Genomic DNA, 14770 nt, shown 5'->3' with positions numbered 1-14770 from the left:
GGTTACTGCAAAATCCCCATTTTCTCCCAATCAGCTGGGACCTGGGAGGCAGAGAATAGATGGGGGCAGGGCCAGTCAGAATTTTTATTACGGGTTCTCCAAACTACTCAAAATTTCCACTACCGGTTCTCCAGAACTGGTCAGAACCTCCTGAAACCCACCTCTGCTGCGGGGCCTCTGCCAGTGAAAATGGATTCCCAAGTTCCATTTTCGGCCACGACAGTCTCCTTAAGCCCTCTGCCAGCAAAAACAGAACTTGGGGAGGCCCTTCGTTTTTGCTGGTGGAGGCTGCAGGAGGCCATTGCGGCCGAAAACGGAGCTCAGAGTACGGTTTTGCTGGCAGAGTTCTCGGGCCACAGGCGCCCCCAACACTAGTGACATCAAGATGGCCACGCCCACCACAGCCACACCTACCCCAGCCCCACAAGGTCAAACACAACCATGATGCAGCCCTCAATGAAATCAAGTTTGATACTCCTGATGTAGATGATAAACGAGTGGAGAGAGTACCAAACTCTAAGGTGAAACAACCCCACGTAATGAAGGATGAAGTTGGAATCAGGGAGATGGTACGCAACTTGGGCGTTCTCCTGGACGTACGGCTGTCGTTAGAAGAGCATTTGACGGCCGTCGCCAGGGGAGCTTTTTATCAGGTTCGCCTGATTCGCCAGTTGCGTCCCTTCCTGGACCGGGACTCTTTATGCACGGTCACTCATGCCCTCATTACCTCCCACTTGGACTACTGCAATGCTCTCTACATGGGGCTCCCCTTGAAGAGCACCAGGAGGCTTCAACTGGTCCAGAATGCGGCTGCGCTGGGGATAGAGGGAGCGTCTCGTAGCTCCCATATAACACCTCTCCTGCGCAAGCTGCACTGGTTACCGGTGGCCTTCTGGGTGCAATTCAAGGTGTTGGTTATCACCTTTAAAGCACTCCATGGCTTGGGACCGGGATATTTACGGGACCGCCTACTGCCACAAACAGCCTCCCATCGACCTGTGCGCTCTCACAGGGAGGGCCTCCTCAGGGTGCCGTCAGCCAAACAATGCCGACTGGCGGCCCCCAGGGGGAGTGCCTTCTCGGTGGGGGCTCCTGCCCTTTGGAATGAGCTGCCTCTGGGGTTGCGTCAACTCCCCGACCTCCGGACTTTCAAACGCGAGCTCAAGACCTTTTTATTCCACCGTGCGGGGCTAGCCTAACGAAATTTTTAATGGGGTTTTTACGATGGTTTAGGATAGTTTTAATTACATTGGGCCAAATTTTAGAATCAGTTTCTTAACATGTTTTTAATTTTTGTCTGTATCTATGTTGCTTTTATTTTGGCTGTTAACTGCCCTGAGTCCTTCGGGAGAAGGGCGGTATAAAAATTGAATAAATAAATAAATAAATTAAAAATAAGGATGAAGTTGGAATCTCTTGCTTCTGATCAACCCCGACTGGTGTCTGTGAAGCATCAGGACCACACATGAAGTTGAAATTAAGCCGATTCATTGCTCATGCCTGTTCACAAGAATGTGGTCAACAAAAGGTCAACACGAAATTGGTCCTAGATAAGAGTCAACGGAATTCAAGAAGGGTTGAACTTAGCAGGTTTGTGGGTTACGTTTGTGGGAACTAAGATCAGCCTCCAAGAATCCAGCTAAAACCAGGATGGATGGATGGGTGACCCCCCCATTCTGCACCTATCAGATGTGCTTTACATCTTAAAGATCAGGTCTTAAAAGCAAGATCAGTGTTGTTTCCATCCCACGTCTGGGCCTGAATAACCGAAGGAGGTCTACATAATCTCTATGAAGCTTACAACAGAAATCAGTCAGTCCTTCAAGCGTAGGCTGTCAAAGCTTGAAAATTGCAGTTTAATCAGTTACAGCAAACTTAGTCAAAATAACACCGGGGCGGGGTGAGAAATGTCTGGATCCCGAAAGAGATTCGTTAATTTGTGACCATTAAAAAAAAAAAAATTCTGTCAATCAGATTTGAAGTTGCTGTAGCTTTTCTGAGCTCAGCTGCAAGGTTGCAAGTTCTGCTGTTTTGGCATTAAGGTTGCCTAGTTGGTGTAGCGAAGTGATTTGTGCATGACACAAGATGTTTTGCTTACCAGCTAGCTTATCACAGAGCCTGATGCTTTTCAGATACAGATTAACAGAGTTGGAAGGGACCTTGTAGGACATCTAGTCCAACCCCCCCTTGCCCAAGCAGACCCTACACCATCTCTGACAGATGGCAGTCCAGTCTCTTCTTGAACGCTTCCAGTGATGAAGCTCCCACAACTTCTGAAGACAACTTCTGTTCCATGGGTTGATTGTTCTCACTATCAGAAAAGTTCTCCTTATTTCCAGGTTGAATCTCTCCTTGTTCAGTTTACATCCATTATTCCTTGTCTGGCCTTCAGGTGCTTTGGAAAATAGCTTGACCCCCTTCCTCCTCTCTGTGGCAGCCCCTCAAATGTTGGAAGGCTGCTATCATGTCTCCCGTGGTCCTTCTCTTCACTAGACCAGCCAGGCCCAGTTCCTGCAACTGTTCTTCATATGTTTTAGCCTCCAGTTCCTTAATCATCTTGGTTGCTCTTCTCTGCACTCTTTCTTTTGATGGTGAAGAAGGACTAACTGGTACAAAGTTACCCAGGAGGCTTTCTCACCTAGGAAGGGTTAGTCTCTACAGCTAGTCCTCAACTTACAACAGTTCATTTAGTGACCGTTCAAAGTTACACCATCACTCAAAAAAAGAGACTTATGACCATTATGATGGTGGCAGCGTTCCCATAGTCACCTGATTTACAATCAGATGCTCGGCAACTGTCTCACATTTAGGATGGTTGCAGTGTCCCAGGATCAGGTGATCATTTTTTGGCGACCTTCGGACAAGTAAAGTCAGTATGGGAACCAGGTTCACTTAACAACCATGCTCCTAATTTAACAATTGCAGTGATTCACTTTAAACAACTGTGGCAAGAAAAGTCATACCACGGAGCCCAAAACTCACTTAACAAATTTCTCACTTAGTAACGTAAGTTCTGGGCTCAATTGTGGTCGTAAGTCGAGGACTGTCTGTATTCCTGATCCAGCCTTTTAACTACTACTGTATTTTTTGGAGTATAAGACGCACCTTTTTTCCCCAAAAAAGAGGGTGAAAATCTAGGTGCGTCTTATACTCCAAATTTAGCCCCACCCAGCTTCTCAAACAAAGATTTCAGAGGCTGAAAAAAGCCTCAGAAATGAAGCTTCAGAAAAGAAGCTCCCCAAACAGAGCTTCAAAAAAGAAGCCTCCCAACAGAGCTTCAGAAAAGAAGCCCCCCAAACAGAGCTTCAAAAAAGAAGCCTCCAAACAGAGTTTCAGAAAAAAAGCCTCCCAACAGAGCTTCAGAAAAAAGCCCCCAAATAGAGCTTCAGAAAAAAAGCCTCAGAAACAGAGCTTCAGAGGCTTTTTTTTCTGAAGCTGTTTCGGAGGCTTTCAGAGGCAGAAAAAAAAAAGCAAAAAAAAAAAAGTAAGGCACAGAGCTCACAACCAAGGAACCTGTTGCTAAAATTCACCTCTGGGAACAGCTGATTGGGGATATTCCGGGAGGCCGATCGACCTGCCAATCAGCTGTTTTCTTATTTTCCTCTCCAAAAACTAAGGTGCGTTTTATACTCTGAAACATACAGTACCTTAGAATGGCAATCTATCAAATCTGAAACCTTAGAATCGGTTTGAAAATTAGGCCTAGTTTGTTGAGAAGCAGGATTTCTTTGGGACCAAAAGTAAACTTTTTACCCGTCATAACTACTATCCTGTCCTGATTTATTCTTTGGATATCGGCATGCTGCATGTCTTGGAGTGGTTCTTGGAGTGCCAGGAAATGTTAAATTAAGAGAGGTTTGAAAGAAAGAAGGCACTTTGGAAGACTGTCAAAACACATCGTACCCACACATAATAAACTGGTCTATCTACTCCCACGTAACTATTATGAAACAGGGTTCTTACAGCATCAGCTCAACAGCTCAGCCATAGCATGGACATGACGGGCACCTCGCTGTATTTCTTCAAAGGATACCCATAATTGCCGTTCCCAGGGCATTACAGCAACCTATCGTCTTACTCATCTTCGTGGCATATGTCATTTGCACTCATCACAAAAAATCACCAAAAAAAAGCCCAAAATATAAGAACCTAACACATTTACCTGAAACAAGTTTATTTTATTTATTCATTTTATTTATTTATTTTATTATAATCTATCTATCTATCTATCATCTATTAGTCTCTCTCTCTCTCTCTCTCTCTCTCTCTCCCTCCCCCTCCCCCTTTTCCATTATCTCTCCCTCCCTTTTTATACTAAATTACTGATAAATAATTCTAAAGAAGCTAAGAGCCTGCATAATCATTTGTGGCAGAGGTGGGTTTCAGCAGGTTCTGACCAGTTCTGGAGAACCGGTAGCGGAAATTTTGAGTAGTTCGGAGAACTGGTAGTAAAAATTCTGACTGGCCCTGCCCCCATCTATTCTCTGCCTCCCAAGTCCCAGCTGATCGGGAGGAAATGGGGATTTTGCACTAACCTTCCCCTGGATCAGGGAGGGAATGGAGATTTTACAGTATCCATCCCCTGCCACGCCCACCAAGCCCCCCCTCCCAGCCATGCCACGCCCACCAAGCCACACCCACAAAATCGGTAGTAAAAAAATTTGAAACCCACCACTGAGTTGTGGCATTTTGTTTCGGGCTAAAGGCCCATGAAATGACTGGAAATCAATTGAGGTCCAGTGTTTACATAGATAACGTTTTATTATTATTATTATTATTATTATTATTATTATTATTATTATTATTATTATTATTATTATTATTATTATTATTATTATTATTATTATATTTGTATACCGCCCTTCTCCCGAAGGACTCAGTGCGGTTCACAGCCAATAAAAACACAGTACATACAATACAAATTTAAAAAAACTATATAAAAAACTGATTCAATAACGGCCTAAAAGTTTAAATACAATTTAAAACCCCGTTAGAGTGGAGGCAGAGCACTCGGAGTTTGCACAAAGCTACGATAGGGTTTATTTGGTTTTGACTCAGCCACTGTGGTTTTTTTAAAAAATATAGTTTACGCCTTGGCATACAACAGGAAGTCAACCATTGTGGCTTTTTCAAAACCCCTAGTTAAACAGACAGTAGTGTGGGCTGATGTGTAAACCAGATGATGACTCTGTTGGTACACGATGCTGAGTTTACCACATTATGGGAACCCAACTATTCTCGCTTATTTAATACAACACAATTAAGCAACCCCTGAGGTGTGTAACTCCAGGGACAGGTAGTCCTCGACTTACGACCGCGACGGAGCAAAACAAATTTCAGTTGCTCAGAGTGACAGCTGTTAAAATCAGCTTTGCCTCATTGGATGACTTTTCTAACCACAGTTCTTAAGTGAATCACTGCAGTTTAAGTGAATCCGGCTTCCCCCTTGGCTTTGCTTGTCGGAAGGTCCCAAAAGGGGATGACATGACCCCGGGACACTGCAACCGTCATAAATATGAGTCAGTTGACAAAAGTCTGAATTTCGACCATGGTGATGCCACAACGGTTTTAAGTGTGGAAAACGGACATAAGTCACTTTTTTTAGTGCTGCTGTAACTTTGAACGGTCACTAAACGAATGGTTGTAAGTCCTGGGCTACTTTAACACTGTTTTATCCAACTACCATGTTTACACAAACTTAGTGGGACGTGTGCATCCAGTCCAGGCGTGGTATTCACTTACCTTCGCTACAGGTTTGCAAATCTGAGTGCACGCGCCTCCTCCGCACATATGCAGGGCCTTCCGTGCATGTGCAGAGCGTCAGAAACGGGACTTGATTACGTCATGGTGGGTGGGTGGGCGGAGCCTCCCGCAGCAGGCGCTACCGGTTTGCCCGAACCGAATGGAACTGGCTCAAGAGGTTTTTAAAAAATGCCTTTAAAAGGTTCTGGCGATCAGGCAACTCAGCTGGGATTGCCAGAGGAGCCTTTTAAAAGCTTTTAAAGGGTTCTGAAGATCCCAGCTGAGCCGCGCGATCATCAGAGGCTTTTTTTTTAACTTTTAAACACATTTTTTTGGCTGAAGAAAAAATGCTTTTAAAAGTAAAAAAAAAAAACACTCTGATGAGGGGCGGGGATTTTTGCTACCGGTTCTCTGAACCACCCGCCACCATCGCTCCCGGATCGGGCGATCCGGTTTGAACTGGGAGCATTTCACCCCTGCCCACTGCAAACAATGAATTCGCTTAACGGAAAAGATAGAAAATCAAGTATGGTTATGTGGTCTGTTAATGACTGGCATGTCTTACGACTGTAATTACAGGCTCAATTATGTTTGTAAGTAAAAGACTACCTGTATCATTACAACAGTTCACTTAGTGACCGTTCAAAGCCTCAATGGCACTGACAAAAATGTTACGACCGTTTTTCACACCGTTGCGGGGTCCCCGTAGTCATGTGATCAAAACCAGGATGCTTGACAACTGACTCCTATTTACAACGGTGACCAGAAAACGTTGTAAAATGGGGCAAAAGCTCACATAACAACTGTCTCGCTTAGTAACGGAAATGTTGGGCTCAGTTGTAATCGTAAATCAAGGACTACCTGTATTGTTTTGTAACGTCCCTACTTGAAAAGTGCCTGAAAGATTAAAATGCTGTCTTTTGGTTCATTCCAAGACAGAAATAAGACACACGGGACGAACGGTGGAGAGTTAAAAATATGTTTATCCATCCAAGGTTATCCAAAGGTTTGGGCAGCCACGCTCACTTCTCTTAATTTCACCATTTTTTTTAAATAAGTTTTTTATTTATAACACAACACAACAAACACAAAACACAAAACGTACATTCCCTTTTTACAACTGTTTTGTAGCAGTGATCTTCTAAAATTTACATTTTCTCCCAATTCCCTTTATTATATTTATATCCTTCTTGTCCCATTATCCCTTATTACTCTATAATTCCTATCACTTATATTAAATTTGTACACTTTATATACTATCTTACATACATCTTGCACTTATTGTTTCTCCTCTTTCGTCACTAGTCTCCAGCCACTTGTACCATTTATCCCATAAATACCAGAACAACTAGACACAAGAACAGTTTTTTCCCGAAGGCCATCACTCTGCTAAACAAATAATTCCATCAACACTGTCAACCTATTTACCTTGAATCTGCACTACTATTAATCTTCTCATCGTTCCCATCACCAATCTCTTTCCACTTATGACTGTATGACTGTAACTTGGTTGCTGGCAATCCTTATGATTTATATTGATACATTGACCATCAATTGTGTTGTAAATGTTGTACCTTGATGAAGGTATCTTTTCTTTTATGTACACTGCGAGCATATGCACCAAGACAAATTCCTTGTGTGTCCAATCACACTTGGCCAATAAAATTCTATTCTATTCTATTCTATTCTATTCTATTCTATTCTATATTACACAATATTCTGTATCTTCCTTGTCTTTAATTTCTTTTGTTCATTTGTCCATCTCGGCACAATCTAAGATTTTCTTTATCAGTTCTTCCTCTGTTTCACCTTTTTATAGGGTTCTGAAGTTTAGAAATCTAGCCAAACATTACCAATAGAATGAAATGCACCAGCTTATTACAAATAATGCTCTCCTTATCTTACAGTAAATGTAGTTGTCTCCCTATTTATGGTTGAAGAAGAGTGTCTTTATCTAGAACAGAGATCTTCAAACTTGGCAGCTTTAAGACTTGTGGACTTCAACCCCCAAAATTCTCTGGCTGGAGAATTCTGGGAGTTGAAGTCCACAAGTCTTAAAGCTGCCAAGTTTGGGGACTCTTGATCTAGAACTAAAGCAGAAATGTTTAAAACAGCCATAATGAGCCATTATGGCGCAGTGGTTAGAATGCAGTACTGCAGGCTAGTTCTGCTTTCTGCCAGCTGCCTGCAATTTGGCAGTTCGAATCTCACCAGGCTCAAGGATGACTCAGCCTTCCATCCTTCTGAGGTTGGTAAAATGAGGACCCAGATTGTATGTTGACTCTGTAAACCACTTAGAAAGGGCTGTAAAGTTTTTATACAATGGCATTTCTTCTGCTTACTTACCATTACCTATGCAATCTTGACTATACACAACAAAAGTGTGTATAGTCAAGGCTATGTTTTTTCCCAGTTGCAATGGATGGCTGTGAAAGTTGGACCATAAGTAAGGCTGAGCACCAAAGAATTGAGGCCTTTGAACTCTGGTGCTGGAGAAGACTCCTGCGAATCCTTTGGACTGCAAGGCGAACAGACAAGTCAGTCCCAGAGGAGATCAACCCTGACTGCTCTTTAGAAGGCCAGATCCTGAAGATGAAACTCAAATCCTTTGGCCATCTAAGGAGAAGGAAGGACTTCCTGGAGGAGCGCCCAATGCTGGGAAAGATTGAGGGCAAAAGAAGAAGGAGACGGCAGAGAACGAGGTGGCTGGATGGAGTCACCAAAGCAGTCGGTGTGAGCTTCAGTAGATTCCAGAGGATGGTAGAGGACGGGAAGGCCTGGAGGAACATTGTCCATAGAGTTGCGATGGGTCAGACAAGACTTCGCAACTAACAACAACAACAACAATGCAATCTTTAAGCATATTCCAACAAAAAGAAACTTGGAACCACAGCCTTTCACTGAAGTCATTAAGTAAAGCAATCAATAATAAAACCACCTAGGGTTCCATCAGAAAATTAGAACAATGAAAGAGGCAGTCTAATCCTGGCATAGTTGTACTCTATTGTTAGGGATAAATCTTCGCCGCTTACAAAATTGCGTTTCTATTTTTCATATCGCAAGCCAGGAGACAGTAATTGCTTTTCTCTGATGGGATATTTGTGCACACAGCCCAAAACCTAACCCGGGGTGACCTTGCCATCTGGATCTCAGCAAATAAACATTCCTCTTGTTTACGGAGAGTCTCAGCCATCCAGGTCAGGGTTCTCTCAAAGGCGCTTTTTCAAAAGGCAACTGGTTTTTCTTTGTTTTGTTTTCTGTTCTTAGAGATGTCTCACTTCTCATCCAAGAAGCTTCATCGGTTCTGGCTGGAGGGTGGGTGAGGTGGAAGCAGAGGTGGTATTCAGCCGGTAGCAGAAATAAGCGTCGTATTTAGGCACGCTTTTGAGGCCAGGCGCATGCACGGAAGTCACAGAGGTGAGCAAAGCACATGCGCAGAAGGCCGGGCGCATGCACAGAAGTGGCGCATGTCCTCACATTTGCAAAGCGGTAGGAGAAGTAAGTGAATACCACTCCTGGGTGGAAGGAATAGTTCTGATAGAAGGGGGGGGCGGAATGGAAGGATCATAATTCTTTGCAGTCATCTGATCGTTAGTACTCTCTCTGAGAGCCGTTGAGACCACTTGGGGGGTTATCTGTGCCCTCGGAATCACCTGAATCAGGTGAATTGTTTGTGGAACCGTCTTCGAATTGCTGAAAGGACTGTGTTATAGACAGGATATATATGGTGTCTTGTAGGGGACATGGTAGCTTAGTGGCTAAGACGCTGAGCTTGTCGATCGAAAGGTCGGCAGTTCAGCGGTTCGAATCCCTGGTGCCGTGTAACGGGGTGAGCTCCTGTGATTTGTCCCAGCTTCTGCCAACCTAGCAGTTCGAAAGCACGTAAAAATGCAAGTAGAAAAATAGGGAACACCTTTGGTGGGAATTTTATCCACCTCGGAAGGATGGAAGGCTGAGTCAACCTTGAGCTAGTCAGGATCGAACTCCAGACAGTGGACAGATTTGGCCTGCATTTAACCACTGTGCCACCACAGGAAGAAGGAAGGAAGGAGGGAGGGAGGGAGGGAGGGAGGGAGGGACAGAAGAAGGGAAGGAAGAAGAAAAGGAGGGAGGGAGGGAAGAAGGAAGGAAGGAGGGAAGAAGGGAGGGAGGAAGAAAGGAAGGAAAAGCAATAGCAATAGTTCTTAGACTTATATACAGCTTCACGGTATTTTACAACACTCTGTAAGCTGTTTACAGAGTCAGCATATGGCTCCCAACAATCTGGGTCCTCCTTTTACCAACCAAAGATGCTGCAGACCCAGCAATGCTTAAAGGAACAAATTAGCCAACCCCTGCTCTGGCAGAAAGCCAATGGCATGAGGCATCTAGGAGAGCCAATGGCAAGAACCAGTGGTGAAATCTAAATTTTTTTTATTTTTTTATTTTATTTATTTTATATATTTGCATTTATATCCCGCCCTTCTCCGAAGACTCAGGGCGGCTTACACAATGTCAAGCAATAGTCTTCATCCATTTGTATATTATATACAAAGTCAACTTATTGCCCCCAAACAATCTGGGTCCTCATTTTACCTACCTTATAAAGGATGAAAGGCTGAGTCAACCTTGGGCCTGGTGGGGCTTGAACCTGCAGTAATTGCAGGCAGCTGCTGTTAATAACAGACTGTCTTACCAGTCTCAGCCACAGAGGCCCTTTCTTTTCTTTTCTTTTTTCTTACTACCGGTTCTGTGGGCGTGGCTTGGTAGGCGTGTTGTGGCTTGGTGCACGTGGTAGAAGGATACTGCAAAATCCCCATTCCCTCCCCACTCCTGGGGGTGAGGATATTGCAAAATCTCCATTCCCGCCCCACCCTGGGGCCAGCCAGAGGTGGCATTTGCCGGTTCTCCGAACTGCTTAAAATTTCCTCTACAGGTTCTCCAGAACCTGTCAGAACCTGCTGGATTTCACCCCTGGCAAGAACCCTCTCTCTGTGTGTGTGTTGCAGGGCACTCTTGATCTGGGTTGCATCCATCCCTTTTAATCCAGCCGTCTCGAGAATCGTTTCTCACTGTACGCTGACATACCGATCATTCATTAGCGCTTGCTTTCAACACGATGCATGAGTCACCCTCTCCTTCCATAACCTGGCCTTTGGCTAGCTCTTTGGTTTCCCACTGAATCACTACCAGCTCTTCCATATCCCTAGTCACTTAGAAGGATGGTTAGCTTTTAGTTCCCACTGAGTCACGGTCACCTTTCCTTTGCCGTTGCCCCATCTTTCCCAGGGCGTAATTACATACCTTTGCATGCTGAGCACCTGTGTGCCTGAATACAAAACAATCAGTACTAGACCCAGCCAGGGCGTGCATTTATAATCCCCTGGTTTATTATGGAGGTGGCTGTGACTTGAGGATTCAAAGTGGGGGGGGTGGAAAGAGGGGAAGAAAAAGACAAGAAACAATAAGATAAGATGAGGCAAAAACAAGACAGCACAAGCCCACCAACTTGCCACTCTTTTATTGATCAAGAATTGGTAGGAACTTGCCAAATTGCCAGAGAACTAATCAGCCCCCACCCCCCTCCATCGGCCTTTCTCGGTCAATTAGGCCAGTTGTAAAGTGTGAATGTGTTAGAAAACAACGAGGGGTTGCAAAAGAACACTCACTCCCCGCCTGCCTTTATTTTTGATGTTAGTAACTTTTACTAGCATCAAAGGGTCAGTGGCTAAGACGCTGAGCTTGTCAATCAAAAGGTCGGCAGTTCAGCGGTTCGAATCCCTAATGCCGCGTAATGGGGTGAGCTCCTGTTACTTGTCCCAGCTTCTGCCAACCTAGCAGTTCGAAAGCACGTAAAAAATGCAAGTAGAAAAATAGGGACCACCTTTGGTGGGAAGGGAACAGCGTTCCGTGCACCTTTGGCATTGAGTCATGCCGGCCACATGACCACGGAGACGTCTTCAGACAGCGCTGGCTCTTCGGCTTTGAAGCACTAGCACATATGTGCGAGGAAACTTTACCTTTAACTTTTACCATACCTTTATCTGGCAGAGTGGGACAACTTGCTGTGGTCAACTCACCAAAGGACAATTCATTGTTGCCAACTCGCGGCAGACATGGGCAATTTGCCACGGCCAACTTGCCCCAGATGACTCGCTGCGGCCAACTTCCATGAGACAACTTGCTGAGGGACAACTTAACATGAGATAACTACAGTATAATATATATAATTTTTACATATCCTGTTTCCCTGAAAATAAGACCTATGCCGAAATAAGACCTAGCATATTTTATGTGTGCACCTAATATAAGCCCTACCCCCAAAATAAGACCTAGTTAAGAACCTGTGCAACCGCCCAGCCGCCCATTCTGTCTGATTACTTGCAGGGCCACGGCCACGAGGTGAGGTGGGATGGTGGTAGAGCTGCCCCACGTGCCCCACACCGGCTTACCTCAGGCCCCCACAGCCAGGCCATCCATGCCCCAACACCTGCCTTGTGGCAGCAGTACCTCACAGCAGCGGCCATGTGGAGCAGGAGCCCATGTGGCCATTGGCCCACTGTTTCTGCTTGCTCACAGCTGCAACGTGGCAGGAGGCTGAGTGGTCTGTTGGTGCTGTGGCCGCGAGGCGAGGCATCTGTTGGGGCATGGATGGCCTGGCTGCAGGGACCCTGAGATAATCCAGTGTGGGGCACCTGGGGCAGCTCCACCTGTCTCACCTCGTGGCCCTGGCACTGGTACATTGCTCGATCTTCTGCTTCATTGTGGCCATGAGCAAGCAGAAGAAGTAGGCCTCCAGTACATGGGGAAAAAAATAAGACATCCCCCCAAAATAAGCCCTGGTGCTGAGAAAGAAATTAAGATCCAGTCTTATTTTGGGGGAAACACGGTTATTACTAATAATATTAAGAGAGGAATGGATCTAGAGTACATTTTTCTAGTGTTAAGTTGCTCCATGGCGAATTGGCTTCAGCGAGTTGTCCTAGACTCTACATTTGGTGCTTCAAGGAAATATGGAACCAAATGCACGCTAAAGATGGGCGGTCTGAAATAAAACATTTAGCAGAAGGAGCAAATTGGACCCATTGTACTAAGATATGGCTCAGGATCACCTGTATTGTTTACCTGTTGAAGCTTTGCACTATATTACTATCAGTATCTTAGGTAGACAAGGGCTAAATCAGGCTTGTCCAAATTCCCCAGCCAAAGTCATTGGCTGAGATGGGAGGCTGTAGAAATGGAATATAGGAAGAAAGAACTAATTACTCTTTCCCGGTTTTGTGTGGCAGTTCCCCTGGTTACTAATTTGCAAGAGAAATTCAAGATGCTCCCAGGCACGGCTTGTTGTCTGCACCACAGTCGCCAGCACACAAATTCTCCTCCGATATTTCAACAGTGTGACACTAAATCACAACTAAAGTACTATCTTGGCCTTTGCTGTTCTCTGCCTATGTCACAGCTAAAGAGTCACTAAGGTCATATGAATAACAGAATAACAAAGTTGGAAGGGACCTTGGAGGTCTTCTAGTCCAACCCCCTGGGCAGGCAGGAAACACTACACCACTGCAGACAAATGGTTATCCAACATCTTCTTAAAAACCTCCAGTGTTGCGGCATTTACAACTTCTAGAGGAAAGTTGTGCCACTCATTAATTGTTCTAATTGTCAGGAAATTTCTCCTTAGTTCTAAGTTGCTTTGATTAGTTTCCACCCATTGCTTCTTGTTCTACCCTCAGGTGCTTTGGAGAACAGACCGACTCCCTCTTCTTTGTGGCAACCCCTGAGATATTGGAAGACTGCTATCATGTCTCCCCTAGTCCTTCTTTTCATTAAACTAGGCATACCCAGTTCCTGCAACCATTCTTCATATGTTTTAGCCTCCAGTCCCCTAATCATCTTGGTTGCTCTTCTCTGCACTCTTTCTAGAGTCTCCACGTCTTTTTCACTCTGTGGTGACCAAAACTGGATGCGGTATTCCAAGGGTCGTATTCCAAGGGTAGTCCTCACCTTACAACCACAAGCGGGGGCCAGAATTTTTAATTACTAAGCAAGACAGTTGTTAAGTGACTCATACAATTTATTTTATGACCTTTTTTCGCCATGGATGTTAAGCGGCTCACCAAAGTTGGTTAAACACATTGTCCTTAAGCAAATCTGGCTTCCCTCCCTTGATTGCTTATCGGACACAACTGGGAAGGCCACAAATGGTAACCCAATGTCTCCAGGATGCTGCAGCCATTGTAAATTCATTGCCCATTATCAAGGTGAATTTTGACCGTGTGACTGTGGAGACACCGTGATGGTCATAAGTGCGAGGACTGATTGTAAGTCACTTTTTTCAGCGTCGTCATGACTTTGGACAAAACAAAAGGTTCAAGGAATTCCCGTACTTTTCGGAGTATAAGACACATTTTTTACTTCCTAAAAGAGGGCGGAAATGGTGCATCTTATACACCAAATACAGCCATTTTTGGCCACCTGAAACCCCGCCCTGCACGTCCCGTTTTTGCAAAAAATAAAAAGGCCCATTTTTTTGCAAAAACGGGAGGCGCAGAGAGTTTGGGAGGCCTGCAAAGTGCTTCTGGGAGTTCAGGAGGGCAAAAACTTTTTTTTTTTCTTATTTACCTCTTCGAAATCTTGGTGCGTCTTATACTCCGGTGCGTCTCATAGTCTGAAAAATACAGTACCTGTAAACCTTGTGCTAAGAAAGGGTAAAAATTTGTGCACCGAGTGGAGGAAAAATCGTATATTACAACTGTGCACGTGATATACGTGAGAACATTTCCCAGATAAAGACTTGGCTCAGGGGTGGGTTCTACTTACCTTTACTACCAGTTTGCAACAGGGCCACACACACTTCTGCGCATGCGCAGAAGCTTCCTGATGACATCCGGGTCGGTGGGCGGAGACTCCCGCTGGTTTTACTACCAGTTCTTACGAACCGGTTCGAACCGGGGGCAACCCTCCACTGACTTGGCCAAATGAAAAATATGGGGAGAATTGCATTATTATTATTATTATTATTATTATTATTATTATTATTATTATT

This window comes from Ahaetulla prasina, chromosome 9, assembly GCF_028640845.1.
Source record: "Ahaetulla prasina isolate Xishuangbanna chromosome 9, ASM2864084v1, whole genome shotgun sequence".
Taxonomy (NCBI): domain Eukaryota; kingdom Metazoa; phylum Chordata; class Lepidosauria; order Squamata; family Colubridae; genus Ahaetulla; species Ahaetulla prasina.
The sequence above is the reverse complement of the archived record's forward strand: the minus strand, read 5'-3'. Positions refer to the sequence as shown.